Source organism: Anser brachyrhynchus, assembly GCF_964034855.1.
Source record: "Anser brachyrhynchus genome assembly, chromosome: 2".
Taxonomy (NCBI): Eukaryota; Metazoa; Chordata; class Aves; order Anseriformes; family Anatidae; genus Anser; species Anser brachyrhynchus.
Window position 1 is genome coordinate 68921579 of NC_137695.1, and position 15410 is coordinate 68936988.

At 42.3% G+C, this 15410-nt stretch overlaps 1 protein-coding gene across 1 annotated transcript in view; it reads left to right on the forward strand.

The window, feature by feature from the left end:
- The first annotated feature begins 395 nt into the window (after nucleotides 1-395).
- NEDD9 (neural precursor cell expressed, developmentally down-regulated 9) overlaps nucleotides 396-15410 on the forward strand; it is a 98263-nt gene continuing 83248 nt past the window's right edge. The window contains exon 1 of the mRNA XM_080578832.1: nucleotides 396-551. The gene's annotated coding sequence lies outside the window, so the exon portion shown is untranslated. The remainder of the gene's footprint in view (nucleotides 552-15410) is intronic.

Below are 15410 nucleotides of genomic sequence, written 5' to 3' on the forward strand. Positions count from 1 at the left end.
TGCCCTTGTCTATAGCCTGGGGAGGCATTGAGCTGTGCAGAGCCAGGCAGACTGTGGCCATTCTTCCTCACGCAGCACAGCAGGGTTGAAGCCTACAATATGACTCTCCAGCAGTTCAAAATTGTTAGCACTGAAGCAAGGGTAGAAATATTGTCAGGAATTGGGGCTGCCAAGTAAATAATCATAATGAAATTATTACTCAGGATATCTGCACTGAACGTGGTGCCTAAAGGAACCACTCCCTGTGGGCTCCCTTATTCAAGGGAGCACTCAGCCTGAATATCTGAGAGATCTTGTAAAAAAAAAAAAAAAAAAACACAACAAGGTTTGCCAAGCTGAAAGGAAATGACTAAAACCGGAAGAAAAACACTTGTGGTTTCTCTCTTACAAGAAAGAGAGCAGCCCGAGAACAAATGTAGGACTTACAACTAAGTCCTTCCTGATGAACCACTGGGAGAACGTGGTTGAACGTGAGAACCTTGGGCTCACGGAGGACTCAAGGAACACAGTGAGAAGGGTCGGTAGAGGGAATTGGGAGCACCTCTGGCTAGGTAAGTGCCCCCCTGGCTGTGCCTTTTGCTGCCACCCCAAAGCCCAGCTTGAGCCTGGTCAGGTCTCTCTTAGCTTAGACATGCATCAGCCTGATGGGTTTTGAACAGCCCTTCCAAACCATGTGCTTGCTAAAGCTCTGTGCTTGCTAAAGGCTGGATTATTTGTCATTTTACCACCACGGTCTGTTTTACTGAAATAATATTTTCTGAAATAAAATTTACTGAAATAAAATTTTTTTCATCCACCTGCCACTTGCTGAGAGAAAACATTATAAGTTCTTCTGGAGAAAGCCCATCCTTACTTGGCGCAAGCTGTGCATTGCCAAACAGATCATCAGCGTTTAATTATCTCATCTATTGTATTTATCAGATAGGAAGCTTCTCATTACTGTATATTCAGCAATAAAAAAGAAAAGTCTCTTTCATACTGGACATACTGGCAGTTCTCTAAACCAAGGTTTGGGATGTGAAAAAGCTCAAATATAATTTTAAAATGGAGTTTTTGCAGACAAAAGAGATCATTCTTTGCAAGCACAGGTTTGAACATAGGTCTGTTTCATCATTCTTATTCATTTCTAGGCTTTCTAACCTATAGATTTTTCACATGGTTGAATTTTTATCATGATTTTTTTTCCTTCGTTTATGTGATTCATAATGTCTGAGGAACATAACATGATTGCTACTTTGCTAGTCTGTGGTGTTGGGCAAGGTGTTTTCTAATGCTGGTGGGATTTGATTAAAGAAAAAAATAGCAAAAAAAGCATCTGCAAATGTTATTTGAATAATGACTACAAAGCTGTGTCAGTGGTACATGGCTCTTTCTTTCACTTTCCGCAGATGTTCACAGCTGATCTGTGATTGTAGAGACCAAACATGAATCCTCAGAAAATATTACATTGTGACCTGCACCACACAGTCCAACCTCTTTCAGAAACACCATCCAGGGTGCAATAGGATATGACAATAGGACATGACTTGGGTAACACTGTGTGTTGTAAGCAGAAATGAATTGTTCTGTTCACTTTCACTCTATTTCAAGGAATAATTTCTTCAGTTAAAAACAATACTTGCAGACTAAATTCAGTTAAGCAACACCCCATGATTACTAAAAAGGGACTATTGCTTCTACTGCCCTGGAGGGTTCCCTTGTCTTCTCTTTTTGCAACCTGTCAGGATTTGCAATACAGTCAGGAGGACGAGCAAAGGCTGGACACACCTGTGTAGTGGTCAAGCCTCATGAAAAGCAGCCCTCGGCAACCTTATTGTAGGTTTCTGAAGTCCGTATCTACCAGCTCCAGACAGCCCTCACTAAACAAAGAAATAACAGAAAGATAGAAAATTCAGCTCATGGTGCTGAGGGTTCCTCTGAAGCAATATTGCTTCACAGGGTCAGTTAAAGTTATCCATTCTGCTAAAAGCATCATATAAACAGCAGGCCAAGCTCGACCAAGGATGGACATGGGGGCATAGTACTGAAGCCAGTTGTCTAGAATATGGATTTTTTGTCTGCTTCTAAGGAAAACAAAACAAGGCAGATAATAATAGCTTATGTTTCATCAGACAAGCCACATTGCCTCTTGGAAAGAGCTTTGACTCTCCTTCCATGCCAGGGGCCACTGTGGCTTAGAGGACTTGCCTGCTTCTGATAGTGGTGATAAATGAATGGGCTGGGAGCAAGCTTTGAACGCTGGTGAGATACAGTATCTTGCAGCATGAACATTCAAAATTCAAGCCCATGACAGAGGTGAGAGAAGAGCATAAATAGGGAAGGGGGAATCTTGTATTTCAAGAGGGAAGGAAGATGAGGAATGGCAAAATAGTTTGGGGAAGTTACAGCATTCTCCTTCACCCTCCTTACAGTCCCTATTGATTCCTTCTGCCAGTTGTTCTACCCACCCCAAAAGCAAATCTTCCTATCACTATGCAATGCAGTTTGATCTGCACAGTGTCCAACAGAGAAGAACAAAACAGAAGCAAAAGAAAACAAGAGAAGAACAAAATATGAAAATATGTCTGATTTCTGCCCTAATACACCTACTGCTCTAAAATACACATCTAGTCTATGTTCTGCTAAATCCATACCTATGGGCTTTATTTGCACCTAGAAAAAACTTGTGCCAAGTAATCAAGGTGGGCTAGTTGATAATGATAATCTTTTTATAAAATTTATCATTTGAGGCCTACTCAAAATATCTTTGGTTGTAGGTTAGGGTGTTGTTGTAGTTGTTTGTTTTGTGTGTCTTTTGGTGTTTTTTTCTCTTTAAAAAAATCATTCTTGTTACGTTTCTCTCACCTAAATTTGCCCTTTTAGAACAAAGCATGCTCTAAGCAATCTACCATACAAGCCTAGTGGCAGGCATTTTACCAGGAACAGCATATTTTAAGCAAATATTAGCATTTCAAAGAAATTTTGAATTTGTACTTTCAAGAATTGAAACTGGAAACTATTGTTCTTGCCACTCAGTGGAAAACAATCTGAATGAATCAAATACTAACCAAAGAGCATATCATGAATACCAAATACTTAAAACACTTCCAGCAGCATCTGGGAAACAAACTGAAAAGCAGAGACAGTTCTTTGTCTGTGAGTCGTGTAACAAGGTCTCCATTTGCCATTATTTGGTTTGAAGCATATGGTTGGCTGTTCTCAGACCCTCTGACATCCCACCAAAGACCAGACCAACAATTCTCCTCTGTCAGCAGTTTAAAAAAAAAAAAAAAAAGGCAGTGGTGTCTAAACAACCAGATTCCAAGAAGATTTAGAGATTCAGACAGGGCAAAAATAATGATCTTCAATTAATTTTTAATCCCTCTAATTTAAAGCTCAGTGTTTGTGTCTACATGGCTCTTGAGAGCAGGCCCCCAAAAAAAAGCTGTACTCACAATGTGCCTTATAATCAATAATCGATCCATCCTGTATTCTTGTTGGAGAAACTCCTGAGATGCAGTGCAGACATCTTCCCAGATATAAGGAGCAAGTCTCAAGTGACAAACTCATCACAGCTCAGCTGAACATCATCTGCTTCAATACCTCTGCAGACACCTAGATGAAACCCACCTCCTAGAGAGTTTTGCTGGGGAAAATCAGGTGCATGTGTTTTCTCCATCCAAACACTGATCAAGATCCTCCCATCTCATGCCTGAGCTTTATGGGTTTTGCTGTCTCAGAGCATCCAACAAGGGCCTGCTGCTGTATCTTCTACTTATCTTTCACAGAAAGCCTACTCTTGGTTTCTAGACCTCACTTGTTATGGAAACAGCTGCATTATCCACATGCTCAGACTGAGCAGTAAAAGATCTTGAGGATTTTGTGGCTATTAGGGATGCTTAAACGAGAGCTGGTCTGTGTTCTGTGATGTTTTCTCCTTCTCCATGGTAGCTCCTAAACATGTTGACTTTCTTCCTCTGGTCATTTGCTACTAGAGGGGGACTGAAGGGCTTTTCTAGAAGGTGACAAGGAGTAGTAAGGACTGAAATATCAAAGGAGGGTATTTTTTCATGTGGTCATGAAGAGAATTAAAGAAGGGAAAAGGACTTTTTTTCTTACCTTATAAAATCATCTGAACAGCAAGAAATGACCCCAGTTACTCTGATTCATAAGTTGAGGGAGGCTACTTTGTAGAGCTTGGCTGCTGGGGATGCACCAGCATGTTATTTCTTCAGAAGTTTCACACGAAGTCTTGAGACACACCATGACCCAGTGCAGGAACTTGGCTATAGGGAGGACATAGCCATGAAGTGTCTGCATCCCTATACCTCCCTTTGCCACTCAGCCACAGTGACAGTCTTTACCCTTTTTCCTGAAGCTTTCCTGTACTCACACAGGGACCTTACTGGCCTTGTCTTAAGTAGAGAGTCCCTGAGAAAGACGCTGGAAAAAGCTCTTGAATGGAAGAAAATATTTTTGATAGCAAACAACTGCAACAAAACCATTTTGAGTAATCTGATTTGGGTGACTGGCTGCCACGTAGCAGCATGGGGTTGATAACCGCACAAAGGGTCTTTGTTGCTCTCATACTCCATCACAGACATGAATCCAAAACAAACACTTCATCTTCCTCTGATGAATTGCTTGTTCCACAAGTGCCATTTCTATCTGAGCTGATGAACTCTTATTCGCCAAAACAGATCTCTGAATGACTCAACACAGGACACCTCAGTAGGATTTTGTTTCATGTTTCTCTGGTACAGCTTTCTGAAAATAAGACACCATTTTGTAACAATAGCACTGATTATTTCTGCTCAGATTTCTGATTAAAAATAGCAAGAACAAGATTTTCTAAGCTGCAGACAAACAACCGTTGTTGAAGAAAAAGGAATAAAAGGTCTAAGTGGATTTTCTACCACAATAATCTGTGCATTTTTACCTGGTTCAAATGTTGGATGGGCAATCTCATGAACTGCACACCATCAACGTTGTGCTGAACTGCTCTTTTAAGTGTAAGTACTCAGGGTAAGAAGCATCACTAGAAATGAAGTATCCCACATATGTTTCCTAGGAGATACTGTGCTTCGGAAAGTCCCTCTGAACATCAAACTTTCCCCTTCTTTCAGAATTAAGAATTTGCTGCTGATAGACCTAGCTAGCAAATTACAATGTTCCCACACTAATTAAATAGCTAAATAAAGGTGCCATGTAGCTATGATTCCTACCTCAGGACACCTTCCCCCAGAGTAAGAGGAATGTTTTACTGCCCCCTTAAGCCCCCGTTCAGGTATGCAGCTCACTTCGCAGCCTGGGACATGGCTTTGTAGGGACATGGCTTGCTCCAGCAGAGAGGGGGAAAGGACTCCTTTTCTGTCTTTAGCAAGACAGACATTCTTCAATTTCTTTTATGGCTAGAGATGACATAGCTGTCTCTTGTGAGGAGAAGAGCCAGCATGGGGGTGGAGACCTACAGCTTTGCCTCCCCATTTGATGTGGTCTCTTTTAAAGGTTGCCCACTGAGACCCAACATTGATCAATCTATTTTTATAAAAAGAGCAGTGATCCCAATGAAGATTTATATAACACATTTGTGCTATAGCTCTTGGTTCCTTTTTCTTAACATACTTAAAGCAATATAACAACTTTCACAGGCATACCTTAGGAGACTGCCAACATTTCCTTGATGTAGGATGATCACAATTGAAAGGAATGTGAATTTTATCCAGCCATTGGTAAGGTTTTGTTTTCCTTAATCCCCGAGACTAACTCTTTGGATAGTTTGAAGGCTAAAAACTAAGTCTTAATTGAGATTTGCTCTCACTTAGGTTACCATGTGGCTCTTTTAACCAAAACACCGTGGCGCCTTTGAGGAGGGACTGGGGCAGGGGCTGGCTGTTGGGACAGGAGCCCGCAGCACTTTTTGCTTTTGAGAGCCGGTTGTGCTTGAGAGTTTTTCAATATGCAGCAAAACACAACTAAAGTTTCTGTTCAGCATTAAAGATTCTTTATTTGAAATGCTCTCTTAGTTAAACCTGCGAATGGTGCAACCTAGCCAGAACTCCCACAGGCTAGAAACAAACCACCAGTTTTATATCCCAGGGTGTCATCATTTTGCTTTGTGCTGCACACACACTGGTGATTTTTTCCCCCAGTGTGAGAATTTAGCTCATCTTTTGAGAACTGTACAAGACAAAAACCCCAAATCCTTCATCCCCCAGCAAAACTCACTAACAGTTGGGTTTCATCTAGATGTCTGCAGAGGTGTTGAAGGAAACTGTTGCACTTCAGCTGTGTTGACTGCATCACTGAAAACAGTAGCCAAGTTGAGTAGTAAAGACATGGCTGTGGAAATAAGGGAGATTTTAGTACCGTTTCTACTGAAATAATTTTTAAGCACCGTAGTAGCTAAATAGCAGCATTTTCTTTAGTGAAATAAGTTAGGTCTCTTTTCTATGGGGTGTTTACTGCCCCACTGCAAGGACGATCCACAGATGTGAGGTGGTAGGAATGGAAATGCTAGGTACAACCCCTCTTCACCTCCCCAGTGACTATGAAGTCACTTAAATGGGGGGGGAAATGTCCTGGCAAAGGGGGGACTAAAGGAGGAGGCAGACAACTGCCTTCTTGCCCCCCCGTTAGCATCCCCATGTCTCTAAAGTATCCTTCAGGCAATATAAGGGATAGCCCGGAGGCTTTAGTTTGGAGAAAAACCTAGAAGGAATCTCAGTTCCCAACAATGAGCTAGGGGCAGAAGCCCTTGAAAGGTAATGCCTAGGCTTAGCTTTAGCTAGGATTTTAGCCCTGGGTTTCCATTAAAGACTAATAACTTGGACTGACTGTTTAGATGATGTTTGGGTCAGTGAAGACAGGCAAGCCACTTCTCACCCTGAAATAGGTATGAAAGATGAAATGAAGGAACCTCTGGAAGGACCTCTTTCTCCCATTCTGGGGGGATTGTAGATTATCAAAATTGGGTCTGGATGCCTGACAGCTAAAATTAGGCCAGAGGTGGCTGTGTTTCAGCACAAGAGCTGCTTCCTTTTAAACAGGAAGTACAACTCATTTCTACTTTGCGAGAAAGTCACAAGGTTGAATGCAACGGCAGCGGTGCATTGTTCATGTGTAGCACTTTTGAGTGCCAAAAAGAAAAGACTACACATAACGAGCTTGAGCACCTCAGCATTTCACAACTTTCATGCCAAAAAGAGATCATCAACATTTCTGAAAACATAATTAGCTGTTTTTTTATTTGAGCTGTAAAGAGTTTCCACATCAGACTTTTTTGAAGCTAAATAATAAATCAATCCTGGTGAGCATTTTGTTTTAGGGAGATATTCCCAATAAATACCAACAGACTTTTAATCTTTGAAGGTATTCATGGCTTAATGATACCTAATAACAAGAACTGCTAATTCTTCCCACAACTCTTGATCACTACAAGACTACCACCAAAATCCTACCAAGCAAACAGTGCAAGTTGGAAACCAATTGGGCTGCGCCAACAGGAGCATGGCCAGCATATATGGAGAAGTGGTTTTTCCCCTTTGCTCTGTGCTCATTAGAGCACATCTAGACAGTGTGTCCAGTTTTGGGCCACCTAGTACAGGAAAGACAATGATAGCCTGGAGGGAGCTCAGCAGAGGGCCACCACAATGATTGGTGCTGGAGCACTTGCCCTGCAAGGAGAAGCTGAGGGACCAGGGTTCATCCAGCCTAGAGAAGAGATGGTTTTCAGGGGACCTATCAGCAGCCCCACAGTGCCTACAAGGAGAAGATAAGAAGACTGAGCCAGGCTTTTCCACAAACATGCATAGTGGCAGGATGAGACACAAAGGTTGTGTGTTCTGACAGAGGATGGGATGTTCTGTCTTGACATGAGGAAAGTCATTTTCCCCACAGGGACAGCCAAGCAGCCAAGAAGTGGAGCAGGTCACCCAGACAGGTCACACAGTCTCCATCCTTGAAGGTTTTTAAGACCAAATGGACAGAGCCCTGAGTGAGTCTGATCCTACAGTTTGTCCTGATTTGAGCAGGAGGTTTGTCTAGGTGAGCTTAGGAGATGCCTTCCCAAATAAAGGATTCTGTGATTCTTGTACTGTAAACTGTAATTTGTCATGAAGGGTATAGAAACACTGGTAGACATCACTGAACAGCTTGCAACAACACATGTAAGTACATAAGTAAACTATAGTAATGTGTGGTCACATCTCCACTAACATCACATCCATTTAATTCAAGACCTTGCGAAGCAAGAACTCAAAGGTTATCATCGCGGTTACATGAGTGCTCAGAACTAACTGCTGATCTGCCAAGAGCTGGTCTAGAGCCAGGTGAAGTAACTGGAAAGTTTGAAGGTACATATCAGCTGACTTGAGATGTAGATATCCAAATCTGAACTCATTATTGGCAGCTGATTGGCTGTCCAGAAAAAGAAGTCAGACCACATCTTCAGACAAATCTAAAATAGATGAGACAGATTAGTGCCAAAACACATTTACTCTCCCCTGACTTCAAAGAGTCTCTGTCTGACTGCTCCAGATACAGCCTCACATAGTGCTGACCTCTAAAGCTGGATGAGATGGATCCTACCCCTATTGACTTCCACAGGGGGGATGGATTGTGGTTGGAGCCTGTTGTGGTCAGCAGTCATACTCAGAGCTAGAATATTCAAATTCCATGCAGAAGTGTACTTCTGGTGCAGTTTCCCATTTAGAGTTTTATTGCCACAGTTCTTCAATGCTAACAGCTATTTACTGGGGGAAATTATTTTCCCTGACTGTCATGGGTGTAACGGTTTTGAAGCCTATAAGAAGAAATTTGGTGAAATATCGTAATGAAAAGCATGAGGAAAGCAGAGAAAAATACCTGGACTCTACTAGCAGATCTGAAAAGTTATGTATGTGCTGTGGGATCCAATAGCTTTTCACTCGTCCCAAGCCTATGTATGTTGTTCCGGACAATATGAGCCTATGCTCATGTGCCACAGCAGTAGGAGAAAACAATACCACCTTCCACATTACCAGGGGAGATGCTTCCAGCACAGGCAGAGAAGTGTTTGTGCCAGGCACTGCCCCCCACCTAGGACACTGCAGGGCAAATTGAGATGAGCTACCCAGGGTGATGAGGGCTGCAGGGAGGCTGCTTTCACCAAAGCTGGGGTTAACTCCACAGTCCGTTTCTGCTGGCAAAAGCATGAGGCCACATGACGTGAATCAAGATGCCAATCTGGGTTAAAAATAACCATGTGGGATGTTGGACAGAGAGCAGTGCAGTAGCCAGCTGCTCCCAGCCAGACAACACTGGTGGGAGCAGGAGGAAGGGTGGGACTGCTCTCCTCAGCAGCTACCAGCTTGTGCTGGCCAGGACCTGCTGCAGAAGACACACATCAACTGGGTCTGAGCAGAGGGAGGGCAGAGGAAGGTTTGAGTGATTCCCATGGACACCTTCGGTGGTGAAACATCATGCATAAAGTAGCAACTGACTTCTGATGACAGTATTATTCTCACACCCTGAAAAGGGGTGTATCCTGGGCTGTAGTACATTTAGGCTAGAAATTAGAACAAGCTTTCACTTACTCTCCCTTTCAGTTGTTTCCTTCAGTCTTCAGCATCTTTGCCTCCCACAAATAAAACAGTGCCCAAGCCAGAATCACCCACTGTCAGCACTTCCTGCAGAAATGACTTTCAGTGCCATAACGATAGAGGTATAGTAGTATAAAGATTTAAGTGACGAACAGGTCTCTGAGAGAAGCAATCGCTTTCATGAGGCAAACTGAAATAAAATACAGCCTTTCAGGTGAGTCTGAAGAAATGCTGCATGCCCAATTATTGCCTGTTTTCTCTCAGTGAATATGCCAACTAACTAGAAATGAAATTGTTGACTGCTCCTATCAGCCTTCCCTCTCTTTTTATTGCTGTTAAAGTTTTTGCCTCTCACCATCTATGTTTCCATTTATTTTACTTAGATGGAGTGCTTAAACTATCTTCTCCCTGAGTCATGCTGCTTGCCGTGGTAATATAAAGAGGCAATGTAGGCCTGGCTCAACACAACCAAGCAGTGTTCTGAATTCCCTAGCTGACCTAAATGAGATGGCTCTAAACTTTCCTCTGTGGAAAGCTGACATGATGCTTGGGAATGCCAAGCCAAGCAAGTAAGGAAATTGTCAGAACAAGCTTTTCTAAAATCAGACCAATAAAGCAGAACGAATATATGGGCAATGTCATTGCTATGTAAGGATATGCAGGACTCCAGTACATAAATTTACTTTAGACTTTGACTAGCATAGCTGTGAATACACAAAAAATGCCACCCCATCAAAATTTTGATCCTAGCATAGGCACCATCATACTAACATCAGAGGTCCTTCTGCTTGTAGGATTTATTCTATCTGAAAGGTTAATCTGAGTAAAAACTAGATGTAAAGTCAAGTTTCTCCCAGCCTCCCAAGTAGTCAAAACACAAACAAGCATGAGATATTACACACTACCCATGCAAGAAGAACTTGCCCTGTATTGTGTGTGCTGGAATTAATAGGAAGGCCCTTCAAAAGGGATCAAGAGCCTTTTTGAGTGTATTTGTGCTGCCGACATTTGTTTCTGGCCATTGACACCTTAACAGGGTTGCTTCAGGTACAAAGCACTTGCATACAGGATAGATACTTACACATATTGCACCATTGTAGTCATTGTAGTTCACATATGCCAGAGAAGCTCCATAAACTTCCCATGCTGACTTTTGCAGTGGTGGGGGACAGGCCGTTTATGAGCAAGTCAGTTATCTCTGTTGAGTAATGACCCCCTACTCCTCTTTCAGCTCCTCTCTCCCTATCAGAGAGGATCAGTGACCCCTGCCCCTTACTCCTACTTCATACCCACCACATGACATACTCTACAAAGTGCAATTGCTTCATATAAACCATACTGTTCAGATAAGCATGCCTGCTACCACACTCCTTTCAGCCCACAGGATATTCTCCTAAGCTAGCAAGGAATTGATTTTTCAGTCTGTAGATGCTGCCTAGTATATAGATGTCACCTCTTGCATCCCAGTGCAGCCAGGTACCTAGCATTTGTTTTGCTACTGCATCTATGTAGGAAGAAAGCTTCAGACTGGAGATTATTCTTGCTTTGCATGTGCACAAGCCAGTACTTTCAGTCAATGACCGACTGTCACTGGCCCACAACTAGGATTCACATCCCACTGTGGGCCAAGAAGTTCATTCTGCTCCAGATTTCTCTACACACATGTACAGTATATCGGTTACCTTTCAGTCTCTAGTGTATTTATGCACAGAACTTCTTCTGAAGAGTTTCTCTTCCCATCTTTCTTCTATGAGTGCAATACACCAAGCTACCTTACCACCCATAAAATGTCTAACTAGATCAAAGTTTCATCCCATGCTTTGTTCTGAATATTTTTCCCCAAGCTTGGCTGATATTGTGTTCTATAACATTTATATTCTGATGGCATGCTGAATTTGAAAACCAACCGTAAGTTGACAAATAATCAGTACTTTATAGACCCACAGAAGAGACATACTGTTATTTTCCATTGTATTAAGTACTTTGTGCTTTCACTGCCCTCTTGAAAGGCTGTCTTCAGCTGATCAGCTACAGTGAAAGAGTTTCACCATTATTCCTTAGGTGACAAAGATTGTTAGATCCTGAAAGCCATCAAGTTAGCAAGAAGACTAAACTAAACATGGTGTACCAGACAAGCAGTTAGGAGCAGTGTCCCCAAGGAGCTTCACACACGGTTTGCAAGATGAAAGATGGCTCTTGCTGCCTGCTCTGCCGTTTCCACCTCAGATGCTCAGGTCAAACCAGGTTTCACTACACCACTGCCTGCAACACTTGAACACTGGATTGTTTCCAGGCCTTGACTATTTTTACTTAAAATTGTTAACATTATGTAAGAAAAAAAAGATCAGTTTATGGCTAGAGCCACTGAAACCAGTAAGCTCTCTCACGTCTCAGATGCTTGAACTGTATCAGCCACAGTATTTTATCACAACACTTGTGCCTCACACAAACTCATTTGCCAGCATCTTATGTTCTTCAGAAAGGCTCAGGGCTTGCTCACAGACTTCACTTGACAAGCAAGCCCAACATCCCAGGTTCAGTGGTTGGCTGCTGATGCTGAAAGCAAAAGGCATTTTTATCTGCCTGTTTTCTAATCTGAATTTGTCCACCTTCAGCATCTAATCATTAGATCTTGCTGTATCCATAGCTAGTTTGATTATTAAATAACTTTGCTTTCAGGTATTGGTGGAAGACAGTCAGATCTCCTGTTTGAGAAACTAAATAGACTTCGCTTCTCCTGCCTCTCTTTAGACAGCATGGTTCAACCCACGCTTGTGCTGCTAGGACATTCTCTTCCTATCTGTCAACATCCTTTTAGTGTGTAAACACCAGAAACAGACTCTATATTTCAGTAATGGTCTCATTAATGCTGTACACATGGAAATATCACCTCCTTGACCTTTACTCAGCGATCTGCTCTAATCCAAGACAGTAGCATTTGCTTTCAGGTGTGCTGTATCACATGGGGAGAACATGCTTAGCTGATTATCTGTTAAAACAACAAGCCTGGTTGACTCACAGGGAAATTGTATTTCACAAACCCATCTTTAGAGTATGACTAAAAGTACATTTTTGGTCTGTAAATACCTTGAATTTGATTGGCAATTTAAAAACACTATTTCAATAAGATTAGTTTACCAGATGAACCAGAGGACCCTGAAGAACAACTTTATCCTTGACATTGTCCTTTAACTACTTCAATGGTTGTATCATCATTGAATTTGTCTAATGAAATACAATATTTGCTCTCAAGCCAAAAACCAAGTGACTGAACAACTCTGAGCCCAAGAATAAGCCCTTCGGTGTATCTGTTGGGAATGTCCTTTCTGATTGCTTCTCCCTGTAATTGCTTTAAAAAGTATGACAATTAGCAAGATTGCAATTCATTTAATGTCTTCAATTAGTTTTGTATATTTCTAGTTTTGTTTTTACTCAGAATATCCTGTGGAAAAAACTCACTTGCCTTATACAAACTTGAATAGATGTATGCTTAAGTACACATCAAAACCATCACCCCTATCAGGTGGCATCTTAAAGTACTATACTGTGACTTTTTGACAAAACAGTTTTCATAAAGCTATATTGATTGCTGTTAGTTTTATTACCTCTCTCTAACCCCTAAAAGCAACTCCATGTCAGCCTTCCTGTGATTTACCCCAGAATTTATCAGCTTACCACATGCTTTTCAACTGTTTGAGTCACCCCTTCATCTTTTCCTCATTTGATGAATCTGGTTATTTTTGGCTTGACACCTGACTTCATTTTCCAATTCTTGGTGCTGTCTGAAACATGATGGAGTTAAGGGTGTGGTAAGTCAGAATGCATTTTTCTCAAACTGATGTTGAAACTTTTGCAATTTCGTCTTGACCATTCTGACTTCCTCTACATGTTGTCCCCTTTGAGGGTTAGAAATAAGGTTTCCACACACAACCAAAGCCACAGTAGCTTAAAAAAGTTTCAGTAAAAGACTTGGTTAAAACTTCAAAAAATTTCACCCTTGTAGACTTGGAGAGACCCACATCCTAAATTCCAGGCTGAAGTCAATTGCTCTTTCTAGTTACATGAACACCATGATGCTATCTATCACTTCATGTACAGGTTAGCATTGCTACCTCACACCAACATGTCTCTGAATTCCTGCAGTGGGAACTCAGGTGACCTCCCAAATCCAGATGGAATGTTTTAAGAACTGAATTATTACTTGCGTACTACAGGAAAGTAACAGATATGCTGAAGCATCTTTGACTAATGTATTTTGTCAAATGCAAAACAGTTTCCAACTTATTGCTTCTGACAAGAAATATGAGAGCTTGCATGGCAAGCTTTACCAGTTAAGGCTGAAAACAATTTGTAGAATGTTATCACCACCTGTATTAGAGAAGGAACAGCTGCTACACCCCTCACACCGTATTTAAAGGGTAAAAATAGATGGCTGGAAAGCTGCATACACATTCATGTGGGAAGCATGAGGAAGGGAAAACACTGGCAAAAGCTGTGCTATAAGCATATCTGTACTCAGAGAACAGACACCCACTATTTAAGGAGTGGCTCCCTGATGCTCAGCTTTGAAAGCAGAACAAATATTTGGTGCTGGCTCTGAATTTTCCAGCTTTCAAGTTTAAGCAACGTGAAGCATCACGTTTTGCATCACGGAGCCATTCCACACAAGTTTGCTCATTGGGCTTAGCTTGGGGGGCTACACTGGGGTTGGCCAGCTTTCAGGAGGTGATCTTCTGCTCCTCAGGTGGCACTGGATTCAAGCCAAAGATCCCCTCGGAGTTTCTGGAGACACACTAGCACTTGGTTTAAACACTGTTTTCTTACTGATGGCAACACTTAGCAAACTAGGTAAGAGTTAAGGACTTCCTGGAATTAAGCAGGAGGCAGCATGGACTGTGAAAGGAGATGATTCTAGGAGGGGACCCTGCACAAAGCCTGAGTCTCCACCCTGCCTTCTTCCTCCCTGTTAGGAACACACTTCCTCTCCCACAACCTGCCTTGGCACTTTCCACTTGATGAACACACTCCCTCCCAGCAGGAAGGGCAAGAACAGCTATCACATGAGCAGAACAGCTCAGGAGCAGGGAAAACTTGTACAGAGTTAAGTGGTTTACCAAACAAATCCAACAACCAGCAGTGGGCATGCTGACATGCTGGAAGGCACCTCTTTGGTCAGCCTTTAGTTCAGGAAAGGGTGAGAGGGTAAGAACCCTTTCTAAAAGAAAGGGAAAAGCTTGAGAGCACTGCTATGCAAAGCCTCTTTCAATACAGCCTGCATTATGTTCCCAGAACAAACCCTCTGGGATGTCCCCACAAGTCCTGCTGTTGTCTTCACCTCTGAGATACCCCTCCAAAAGCTTAAGTTGGAAATCTAAGAGCTTTGACAGGGAACAAATAAAAAAAAGCTCTCAGGCTCTTTTCACAAGTTTTAAGCTTTGAGACTGATCTCACTGAACTACTGGCACTGAAAACAAAAGCAGAAAAAAAATAAGGGAGAGAAAAGTGGGAAGGATAATCCCTCTGAAGGAGGGAACAGGAGGGGAATAAAGCACCAAAGCAAAGGGACAGAGGAGAGCTCTTGAAATAAAGCCCTGCAGAAGATGGAAGAGCAGAGGAGCAGGTCAGCCTCCACTGCTTCCCTCCCCATCCACAAGTCATCACCACCATGATCTCAGAGTCATTCAAAGCCCCTCTCACACCGGTGCCAGCAATACTCCAGCCCACCCCGCATAACAGGTAGCTGTGGGACAGAGAGCAGGCAGGGATCATGAATGATTTCAATCTCACTTGGTGACCCTGGACTGATGGAAAACCTGCAGATTTGACACTGCTGGCAATACAGCCTGCTTA